The sequence below is a fragment of the Cryptomeria japonica genome, unplaced genomic scaffold (genome assembly GCF_030272615.1).
Source record: "Cryptomeria japonica unplaced genomic scaffold, Sugi_1.0 HiC_scaffold_150, whole genome shotgun sequence".
Classification (NCBI taxonomy): Eukaryota; Viridiplantae; Streptophyta; class Pinopsida; order Cupressales; family Cupressaceae; genus Cryptomeria; species Cryptomeria japonica.
The window spans coordinates 92,501-104,120 of NW_026728972.1; the positions used below are offsets into that span (position 1 = coordinate 92,501).

Below are 11,620 nucleotides of genomic sequence, written 5' to 3' on the forward strand. Positions count from 1 at the left end.
CCAAGGAGCGCTCCGAAGTGTGCTCCAAGGTGCGGCGTGCACGAAGTCGGAGCCCGGTTTGCCCCGGGTGCGCACCTCGCGTGCACCTTCGCCGCGGTGGGCACCATGGCGTGCACGAAGTCGGAGCCCGGTTTGCCCCGGGTGCGCACCTCGCGTGCACCTTCGCCGGGGTGGGCACCTCGGCTGGGTTGCGCGCCCTGGTGCGCACCAAGGAGCGCTCCGAAGTGTGCTCCAAGGTGCGGCGTGCACGAAGTCGGAGCCCGGTTTGCCCCGGGTGCGCACCTCGCGTGCACCTTGGCGCGGTGGGCACCATGGCGTGCACGAAGTCGGAGCCCGGTTTGCCCCGGGTGCGCACCCCGCGTGCACCTTCGCCGGGGTGGGCACCTCGGCTGGGTTGCGCGCCCTGGTGCGCACCAAGGAGCGCTCCGAAGTGTGCTCCAAGGTGCGGCGTGCACGAAGTCGGAGCCCGGTTTGCCCCGGGTGCGCACCTCGCGTGCACCTTCGCCGCGGTGGGCACCTTGGCTGGGTTGGGCACCATTGAGCGCTCCGAAGTGTGCTCCAAGGTGCGCACCATGGCCCTCCAAGGTGCGCAGCATGGCGTGCACGAAGTCGGAGCCCGGTTTGCCCCGGGTGCGCACCTCGCGTGCACCTTCGCCAGGGTGGGCACCTCGGTGCGCACACCTTCTCAATGTTTTCTTGCCTTTTCTGGAAATTGGTGAAGGCAGCGCATCAAAGGTGCGCACCTCGGTGTGCTCCGAGGTGCGAACCCGAGAGCGCTCCGAGGTGCCCACGAAGTCGAAAGTCGGGTTAATTGCATTGTTTTCCCCGGGTGCGCTCCGAGGTGCGCAACATCGGTGCGCACCAAGGAGGGCTCCGAAGTGTGCTCCAAGGTGCGCACGATTCGGAGCTCGGTTTGCCCGGGGTGCGCACACCTTGGCTGGGTTGCGCACCCTTTGTGCGCTCCAAGGTGCGCACGAAGTCGGAGCTCGGTTTGCCCCGGGTGCGCACCTTCGCCAGGGTGCGCACCTTGATGCGCACGCCTTGGCTGGGCTGCGCACCTTGGTGGGCGCCATGGTGCGCACCTTTCGTGCGCTCCAAGGTGCGCACGAAGTCGGAGCTCGGTTTGCCCCGGGTGCGCACCTTGGTGGGCGCCATGGTGCACTCCGAGGTGCCCAAGATTGGTGCGCACCAAGGAGCGCTCCGAAGTGCGCTCCAAGGTGCGCAGGTGCGCGCGAAGTCGAAAGTTGGGTTAATTGTCCGGTTTGCCTCGGGTGCGCACCTTGCGTGCACCTTCGCCAGGGTGGGCGCCTTGGTGCGCACACCTTGGCTGGGCTGCGCACCCGGGCGCGCACACCTTGGCACCCGCGTTTCCTTCATTTTAAATTTTTTTTTTTTACAATCTCTCAAGTGGGAAATTCTATAATCTCAACTTTTTTTGCCTTTTCAGGAAACTTTTGAATGGAGCGCATCATTGGTGCGCTCCGAAGTGTGCTCCAAGGTGCGCACCTCTGGTGTGCTCCAAAGCTCTCTCTAGCTGCGTGCACCTGCCCCGGCCGCGCACCCGGCCCCGCCCAGCTTCGCTCACCTGTCCCGGGCGTCTGGTGCGGAACCTTAGAGTAAGAAACATCACCGTGCACCTTGGCCAACGTGCGCGACTCGACCGAGCGCGCACTGGCCGAGGTGCACACCGATTTCACCTGGGTGCGCGCGCAGCACCTCGGGCGCACCGGGGTGCGCGCACAACGCCCGGGTTGCACCGTGGCCTGTGTGCTCGGGGCGCCTCGGGTGCGCGCTCGGTGTCGCCCCCGCGCGCGCGGTAGTGCGGGCAGCGCACCCCGGCCCGGCCCGGCCCCGACGAGAACGCAAACGGGCAAAAGGTTTATTCAAATAGCATTGCGACGCCCGGCGAAAAACTAAAAAAGGGTGCAACACCGGGACTTCCCGGGAGGTCACCCATCCCAGTACTACTCCGGCCCAAGCGCGCTTAACTGCGGAGTTCTGATGGGATCCGGTGCACTAACGCTGGTATGATCGCACCCGTTATGAGCTTGTCGCAGTGTGTACTTAGCAAACCGCGACCCACGTGCGAATCCACCCCGGCCACCCACCCCCGTCGAGGTGCACACCCTCCCTCGCGAAGTGCGCCCCGTTCGCCAAGTGTGAGCCCTGCCCGGGTGCGCGCACCTTGCTAGGGCGTCGGGTGTGCACCCGGCCCGGCCTACGTGCGTGCACCTGGACGGGGCGTCGTGTGCGTGCAGTGTCCCGTCTGCAACGCGGTGCCCACACACCACCTCGGGCGCAACGACCTGCGCTCACATGTGGGCCGAGTGCACCTTGGTGCATGTTCGGGGCGCCTCGGGTGCACGCTCGATCTTGCCCCGGTGCACCAAGGCGCTCGGTTTGCCCCGGGTGCGCACTTGGTGCAAGGTGGGCACCCAAAATAGGGATCAAGCACCAAAACACAAGTTTCGGGATGCAAAATGGGACCCAAGGACCACAAATGCGTTCCAAGACCCATGATGGGTCCACGAGAACAAAAATGTGTTCCGAGACTTAATAAACAAATATTGGGTTTTAGGAGAAGAAACATGCTCTGATGCCCAAAACGAGAATCGACCCCGAAAAGGCCACAGGCCAAAAGTGGGATGCGAGACAAAAAAAAATGGGACCCGAGGACCAAAATTGGGTTCCCAGGTCGAAGACAGGGCAACCGGACAAGAAACGACCTCTAAGGCTCGAAATGAGTCCCGACGACTAAAACTTGACAAGAAGCACCCATCAGGCACCCAACTCGACACCCATGGGATGCCGACCCACCCGGGCTTCCACCTAGCACACCTTGGCACCCACCCACCCTCGCACCCAACCTCGCACCCAACTTAGCACCTTTGAACCCACATTGGCACTCACCCTGACCCTGGCACCTTGGAACCCACATTGGCACTCACCTTGACCCTGGCACCCACCTTTGCACTCACCTTGGGACCCACCCTGGCTCCCACCTCGGCACCCACCCAGACACCCACCTTGGTTCCTTGGCACCCACCTTGGATCCTTGGCACCCACCCCGACACCCACCTTGGCACGCAACTTGGCTACTTGCCACCCACCTTGGCTCCTTGACGCCCACCCCGACAACCACCCCGTGACCTACCCTGGCTAGGGTTGGTGCACACCCACCCTGGTGCCCACCTTGGCACCCACCCCATGACCCACCTTGGCACGCACCTTAGTACCCACCCCGTTACCCACCCTAGGACCCACCCCGTGACCCACCTTGGCCAGGGTGGGTGCCTTGGTGCGCACAACTTGCCTGGGCTGCACACCAGGGCGGGCTCAAGATGGCACCCGCGTTCCGTTTTTTTCACTATCTTTCAAAACGGAAATTTTAAAATCTCGTTTTTTTTTTTTTTTTGCCTTTTCTGGAAATTAGTGAAGGCAGCGCATCAAAGGTGCGCAATGCTGGTGCGAACCCGGGAGCGCTCCGATGTGTGCTCCAAGGTGCGGCGTGCACGAAGTCCGAGCCCGGCTTGCCCCGGGTGCGCACCTCGCGTGCACCTTCGCCGGGGTGAGCACCTTGGCTGGGTTGCGCGCCCTGGTGCGCACCAAGGAGCGCTCTGAAGTGTGCTCCAAGGTGCGGCGTGCACGAAGTCGGAGCTCGGTTTGCCCCGGGTGTGCACCTCGGGTGCGCACCTCGCGTGCACCTTCGCTGCGGTGGGCACCTTGGCTGGGTTGCGCGCCTTGGTGGGCACCATGCAGTGCACGAAGTCGGAGCCCGGTTTGCCCCGGGCGCGCACCTCCGCCAGGGTGGGCACCTTGGTGCGCACAACTTGCCTGGGCTGCGCACCAGGAAGGGCTCAAGATGGCACCCGCGTTCCGTTTTTTTCACTATCTTTCAGAACGGAAATTTTAAAATATCGTTTTTTTTTGCCTTTTCTGGAAATTAGTGAAGGCAGCGCATCAAAGGTGCGCAACGCTGGTGCGAACCTGGGAGCACTCCGATGTGTGCTCCAAGGTGCGGCGTGCACGAAGTCGGAGCCCGGTTTGCCCCGGGTGCGCCCTGGTGGGCACCATGGTGCGCACCAAGGAGCGCTCCGAAGTGTGCTCCAAGGTGCGGCCTGCACGAAGTCGGAGCCCGGTTTGCCCCGGGTGTGCACCGCGGGTGGGCACCTTGGTGCGCATGCCTTGCCTGGGCTGCGCACCAGGGCGGGCTCAAGATGGCACCCGCGTTCCGTTTTTTTCACTATCTTTCAAAACGGAAATTTTAAAATCTCATTTTTTTTTGCCTTTTCTGGAAATTAGTGAAGGCAGCGCATCAAAGGTGCGCACCTCGCTGCCCACCACGGTGCGCAACGCCGGTGGGCACCCGGGAGTGCTTCGAAGTGTGCTCCAAGGTGCTGCGTGCACGTTGTCGGAGCCCGGTTTGCCCCGGGTGCGCACCTCGCGTGCACCTTCGTCGGGGTGGGCACCTTGGCTGGGTTTGCCCCGGCTGCGCTCCGAAGCGGGGTTATTGGAGCGCCGCCTCTTTTTTTGTCGGAGCGTTTGGTGGGGTTTCTCGCATTGGCTCTTCCCAGGCCCGGTTGCCACCCTGGCGCGCACGAAGTCGGAAGTAGGGTTAATTGCCCGGGTGCGCACCTTTGCCAGGGTGGGCACCTTACCTGGGCTATGCACCCGGGCGGGCTCAAGATGGCACCCGCGTTCCGTTTTTTTCACTATCTTTCAAAACGGAAATTTTAAAATCTCCTCTTTTTTTTGCCTTTTCTGGAAATTAGTGAAGGCAGCGCATCAAAGGTGCGCACCTCGCTGCCCACCTTGGTGTGCTCTGAGGTGCGCACCCGGGAGCGCTACGAAGTGTGCTCCAAGGTGCGGCGTGCACGTTGTCGGAGCCCGGTTTGCCCCGGGTGCGCACCTCGCCTGCACCTTGGCCGGGGTGGGCACCCTGGCTGGGTTTGCCCAGGGTGCGCTCCGAAGCGGGGTTACTGGAGCGCCCCCTCTTTTTTTGTCAGAGCGTTTGGTGGGGTTTCTCGCATTGGCTCTTCCCAGGCCCGGTTGTTGGGTGCGCTCCCACCCTGGCGCGCGCGAAGTTGGAAGTTGGGTTAATTGCCCGGGCGCGCACCTTCGCCAGGGTGGGCACCTTGGTGCGCACACCTTGGCTGGGCTGCGCACCAGGGCGGGCTCAAGATGGCACCAGCATTCCCTTTTTCTCACTATCTTTCAAAACGGAAATTTTAAAATCTCGTTTTCTTTTGCCTTTTATGGAAATTAGTGAAGGCATCGCATCAAAGGTGCGCACCTCGCTGCCCACCTTGGTGTGCTCCGAGGTGCCCACCACGGTGCGCTCCGAGGTGCCCACCACGGTGCGCAACGCCGGTGCGAACCCGGGAGCGCCCCGATGTGTGCTCCAAGGTGCGGCGTGCACGAAGCCGGACCCCGGTTTGCCCCGGGTGCGCACCTCGCGTGCACCTTGGTGCGCACACCTTGGTTGGGTTGCGCGGCCTGGTGGGCACCATGGTGCGCACCAAGGAGCGCTCCGAAGTGTGCTCCAAGGTGCGGCGTGCACGAAGTCCTAGCCCGGTTTGCCCCGGGTGCGCACCTTCGCCGCGGTGGGCACCATGGCGTGCACGAAGTCGGAGCCCGGTTTGCCCCGGGTGCGCACCTCGCGTGCACCTTCGCCGGGGTGGGCACCTCGGCTGGGTTGCGCGCCCTGGTGCGCACCAAGGAGCGCTCCGAAGTGTGCTCCAAGGTGCGGCGTGCACGAAGTCGGAGCCCGGTTTGCCCCGGGTGCGCACCTTCGCCGCGGTGGGCACCCTGGTGCGCACCATGGCGTGCACGAAGTCGGAGCCCGGTTTGCCCCGGGTGCGCACCTCGCGTGCACCTTCGGCGGGGTTGCGCGCCCTGGTGCGCACCAAGGAGCGCTCCGAAGTGTGCTCCAAGGTGCGGCGTGCACGAAGTCGGAGCCCGGTTTGCCCCGGGTGCGCACCTCGCGTGCACCTTCGGCGGGGTTGCGCGCCCTGGTGGGCACCATGGTGCGCACCAAGGAGCGCTCCGAAGTGTGCTCCAAGGTGCGGCGTGCACGAAGTCGGAGCCCGGTTTGCCCCGGGTGCGCACCTCGCGTGCACCTTCGCCGCGGTGGGCACCATGGCGTGCACGAAGTCGGAGCCCGGTTTGCCCCGGGTGCGCACCTCGCGTGCACCTTCGCCGGGGTGGGCACCTCGGCTGGGTTGCGCGCCCTGGTGCGCACCAAGGAGCGCTCCGAAGTGTGCTCCAAGGTGCGGCGTGCACGAAGTCGGAGCCCGGTTTGCCCCGGGTGCGCACCTCGCGTGCACCTTCGCCGCGGTGGGCACCATGGCGTGCACGAAGTCGGAGCCCGGTTTGCCTCGGGTGCGCACCCCGCGTGCACCTTCGCCGGGGTGGGCACCTCGGCTGGGTTGCGCGCCCTGGTGCGCACCAAGGAGCGCTCCGAAGTGTGCTCCAAGGTGCGGCGTGCACGAAGTCGGAGCCCGGTTTGCCCCGGGTGCGCACCTCGCGTGCACCTTCGCCGCGGTGGGCACCTTGGCTGGGTTGGGCACCATTGAGCGCTCCGAAGTGTGCTCCAAGGTGCGCACCATGGCCCTCCAAGGTGCGCAGCATGGCGTGCACGAAGTCGGAGCCCGGTTTGCCCCGGGTGCGCACCTCGCGTGCACCTTCGCCAGGGTGGGCACCTCGGTGCGCACACCTTCTCAATGTTTTCTTGCCTTTTCTGGAAATTGGTGAAGGCAGCGCATCAAAGGTGCGCACCTCGGTGTGCTCCGAGGTGCGAACCCGAGAGCGCTCCGAGGTGCCCACGAAGTCGAAAGTCGGGTTAATTGCATTGTTTTCCCCGGGTGCGCTCCGAGGTGCGCAACATCGGTGCGCACCAAGGAGGGCTCCGAAGTGTGCTCCAAGGTGCGCACGATTCGGAGCTCGGTTTGCCCGGGGTGCGCACACCTTGGCTGGGTTGCGCACCCTTTGTGCGCTCCAAGGTGCGCACGAAGTCGGAGCTCGGTTTGCCCCGGGTGCGCACCTTCGCCAGGGTGCGCACCTTGATGCGCACGCCTTGGCTGGGCTGCGCACCTTGGTGGGCGCCATGGTGCGCACCTTTCGTGCGCTCCAAGGTGCGCACGAAGTCGGAGCTCGGTTTGCCCCGGGTGCGCACCTTGGTGGGCGCCATGGTGCACTCCGAGGTGCCCAAGATTGGTGCGCAACAAGGAGCGCTCCGAAGTGCGCTCCAAGGTGCGCAGGTGCGCGCGAAGTCGAAAGTTGGGTTAATTGTCCGGTTTGCCTCGGGTGCGCACCTTGCGTGCACCTTCGCCAGGGTGGGCGCCTTGGTGCGCACACCTTGGCTGGGCTGCGCACCCGGGCGCGCACACCTTGGCACCCGCGTTTCCTTCATTTTAAATTTTTTTTTTTTACAATCTCTCAAGTGGGAAATTCTATAATCTCAACTTTTTTTGCCTTTTCAGGAAACTTTTGAATGGAGCGCATCATTGGTGCGCTCCGAAGTGTGCTCCAAGGTGCGCACCTCTGGTGTGCTCCAAAGCTCTCTCCAGCTGCGTGCACCTGCCCCGGCCGCGCACCCGGCCCCGCCCAGCTTCGCTCACCTGTCCCGGGCGTCTGGTGCGGAACCTTAGAGTAAGAAACATCACCGTGCACCTTGGCCAACGTGCGCGACTCGACCGAGCGCGCACTGGCCGAGGTGCACACCGATTTCACCTGGGTGCGCGCGCAGCACCTCGGGCGCACCGGGGTGTGCGCACAACGCCCGGGTTGCACCGTGGCCTGTGTGCTCGGGGCGCCTCGGGTGCGCGCTCGGTGTCGCCCCCGCGCGCGCGGTAGTGCGGGCAGCGCACCCCGGCCCGGCCCGGCCCCGACGAGAACGCAAACGGGCAAAAGGTTTATTCAAATAGCATTGCGACGCCCGGCGAAAAACTAAGAAAGGGTGCAACACCGGGACTTCCCGGGAGGTCACCCATCCTAGTACTACTCCGGCCCAAGCGCGCTTAACTGCGGAGTTCTGATGGGATCCGGTGCACTAACGCTGGTATGATCGCACCCGTTATGAGCTTGTCGCAGTGTGTACTTAGCAAACCGCGACCCACGTGCGAATCCACCCCGGCCACCCACCCCCGTCGAGGTGCACACCCTCCCTCGCGAAGTGCGCCCCGTTCGCCAAGTGTGAGCCCTGCCCGGGTGCGCGCACCTTGCTAGGGCGTCGGGTGTGCACCCGGCCCGGCCTACGTGCGTGCACCTGGACGGGGCGTCGTGTGCGTGCAGTGTCCCGTCTGCAACGCGGTGCCCACACACCACCTCGGGCGCAACGACCTGCGCTCACATGTGGGCCGAGTGCACCTTGGTGCATGTTCGGGGCGCCTCGGGTGCACGCTCGATCTTGCCCCGGTGCACCAAGGCGCTCGGTTTGCCCCGGGTGCGCACTTGGTGCAAGGTGGGCACCCAAAATAGGGATCAAGCACCAAAACACAAGTTTCGGGATGCAAAATGGGACCCAAGGACCACAAATGCGTTCCAAGACCCATGATGGGTCCACGAGAACAAAAATGTGTTCCGAGACTTAATAAACAAATATTGGGTTTTAGGAGAAGAAACATGCTCTGATGCCCAAAACGAGAATCGACCCCGAAAAGGCCACAGGCCAAAAGTGGGATGCGAGACAAAAAAAAATGGGACCCGAGGACCAAAATTGGGTTCCCAGGTCGAAGACAGGGCAACCGGACAAGAAACGACCTCTAAGGCTCGAAATGAGTCCCGACGACTAAAACTTGACAAGAAGCACCCATCAGGCACCCAACTCGACACCCATGGGATGCCGACCCACCCGGGCTTCCACCTAGCACACCTTGGCACCCACCCACCCTCGCACCCAACCTCGCACCCAACTTAGCACCTTTGAACCCACATTGGCACTCACCCTGACCCTGGCACCTTGGAACCCACATTGGCACTCACCTTGACCCTGGCACCCACCTTTGCACTCACCTTGGGACCCACCCTGGCTCCCACCTCGGCACCCACCCAGACACCCACCTTGGTTCCTTGGCACCCACCTTGGATCCTTGGCACCCACCCCGACACCCACCTTGGCACGCAACTTGGCTACTTGCCACCCACCTTGGCTCCTTGACGCCCACCCCGACAACCACCCCGTGACCTACCCTGGCTAGGGTTGGTGCACACCCACCCTGGTGCCCACCTTGGCACCCACCCCATGACCCACCTTGGCACGCACCTTAGTACCCACCCTGTTACCCACCCTAGGACCCACCCCGTGACCCACCTTGGCCAGGGTGGGTGCACCCACCCTGGTGCCCACCTTGGCACCCACCCATCCTAGCACCCAGCCTGTGACCGGGCTTGGAACCCAACCTTGCACCCGTCTTGGCCAGTGTGGGTGCGCACCCATCCTGGCACCCACGTTGTGACACACCCTTTAACCCACGCACCCTAGCAGCCACGTTGGCACCCACCTTGGAACACAACCTAGCAACTTGGCACCCACCCCGTGACCCACCTTGGCATCCACCATAGCAGTCGCCCACTTGGCACCCACCTTGGAACCCAAGTTGGCACCCACCTCGGCACCCACCTTGACACTTGTGGACCCACCTTGCCACTCACCCTAGCATCGACCCATCCTAGCACCCACCCTGGCACCTTTGCACCCTAGCACTCACCCATCCTAGCACCTAACCTGTGACCCACCTTGACACTCACCCTCGCACCCACCTTGGAACCCAACCTAGCACCCACCCACCCTGACACCAACCCTAGCACCTACCCACCCTTGCACCCACCCTGTGACCCATCTTGGCACCCACCCATCCTACCACTCAACCTATCACCCACCTTCTCACCCACCTTGGCATCCACCTTAGCACCCACCCACACTGGCACCTTGGCACCCACCTCGGGCAAGGTGGGTGCACACCCACCCTGACACCCAATTTAGAACCAACCGAGCATGTTACCCACCTTGGCACCCACATTGCAGCCCACCCTAGTACCCACCCTATGACCCACATTGGCATCCACACCCTAGCACCCAGGCACCTCGACACCCGCCTTGACACGCACCCTAGCACTAAACCTGTGACCCACCTTGGAACTCACCCTAGAACCCACCCACCCTGTGAACCACCTTGGCATCCACCTTAGCACCCACCCACCTTGGCACCCACTCTAGCACTCACCCATCCTAACACCCAACTTGTTACCCACCTTGGCACCCGCCCTCGCGTCCACCTTGAAACCCACCCTAGCACCCACCCACGCAGGAGCCCACCTTGGCACCCAACCTAACACCCACGCATCCTGGCACCCAACTTGTGACCCACCTTGGAACCCACCCTAGTACCCACCTTTGAACCCACTATATCACCAACCCACCTTGGCACCCACCCTATGACCCTCTTTGGAATCCACCCTAGCACGCACCCACCCTGGCACCCACCATGGAGCGCACCCTAGCACCCACCCACCTCGGCACGCACCTCAACACCCACCTTGGTGTGCGCACTGCGCCAACCTCTCAAAGACCCTATGTGGTGCGCTCCAAAGTGTACACCTTTGGTGCGCTCCAAGGTGCGCACCTTTGGTGCACACCGAGGTGCACACCAAAGTGTGCACCGAGGTGAGCACCAAAGTGCACTCCAAGGTGCACACCAAGGCGTGCACCTTTGGTGCGGTCAATGCAAACGAATTCGGAAGTTGGGGTCGATGTCCTAATCGCTGCTGCAGACTACACGTATGAGAATCGGACAAATAGCTTTATATAGGGGAGGTGTTGCGTTTGATGGGTCGACTCCCCTGGTTGTGTGCACTGCACCAACTTCAAAGACCCTGTCTTGTTTAAGAAGTCAAAAGTTGGGGTGGATGTCCTAATCATTGCTGCAGTCTACGCATGTATGAGAATCAGACAAATAGCTTATATAGGGGAGGTGTTGCATTCGGTGGGTTGACTCCCCTGGTTGTGCGCACTGCGCCAACCTCAAAGACCCCGCATAGCAGAAGAAGTCGGAAGTCGGATTTTGGTGAGCACCAAGGCGTGCACCTTTGGTGCGGTCAACGCAGACGAATTCAGAAGTTGGGGTGGATGTCCTAATCGTTGTTGCAGGCTACACATGTATGAGAATCAGACAAATAGCTTATATAGGGGAGGTGTTGGGTTTGATGGGTCAACTCCCTTGGTTGTGCGCATTACGCCAACCTCAAAGACCTTGTTTTCGTTAAGAAGTCAAAAGTTGGGGTCAATGTCCTAATGGCTCCTGTAGGCTACACATGTATGAGAATCGGACAAATAGCTTATATAGGGGAGGTGTTGGGTTTGATGGGTCGACTCCCCTGGTTGTGCGCATTACGTCAACCTCAAAGACCTTGTTTTCGTTAAGAAGTCAAAAGTTGGGGTCGATGTCCTAATTGCTCCTGTAGACTACACATGTATGAGAATCAGACAAATAGCTTATATAGGGGAGGTGTTGGGTTTGATGGGTTGACTCCCCTAGTTGTTCGCATTACACCAACCTCAAAGACCTTGTTTTCGTTTAGAAGCCGAAAGTTGGGGTCGATGTCCTAATTGCTCCTGCAGGCT

General features: G+C 62.0%; 2 non-coding genes across 2 annotated transcripts; both read right to left on the reverse strand.

Annotated features, from left to right (window-relative positions):
* Positions 1-1,920: 1,920 nt before the first annotated feature.
* On the reverse strand, positions 1,921-2,039 carry LOC131866550 (5S ribosomal RNA). Its single transcript, XR_009365151.1, has one exon. It is a non-coding gene; the product is annotated as a 5S ribosomal RNA (ribosomal RNA).
* Positions 2,040-7,954: 5,915 nt separating this feature from the next.
* Positions 7,955-8,073, reverse strand: LOC131866554 (5S ribosomal RNA). The gene has a single exon (XR_009365155.1). It is a non-coding gene; the product is annotated as a 5S ribosomal RNA (ribosomal RNA).
* Positions 8,074-11,620: the final 3,547 nt, after the last annotated feature.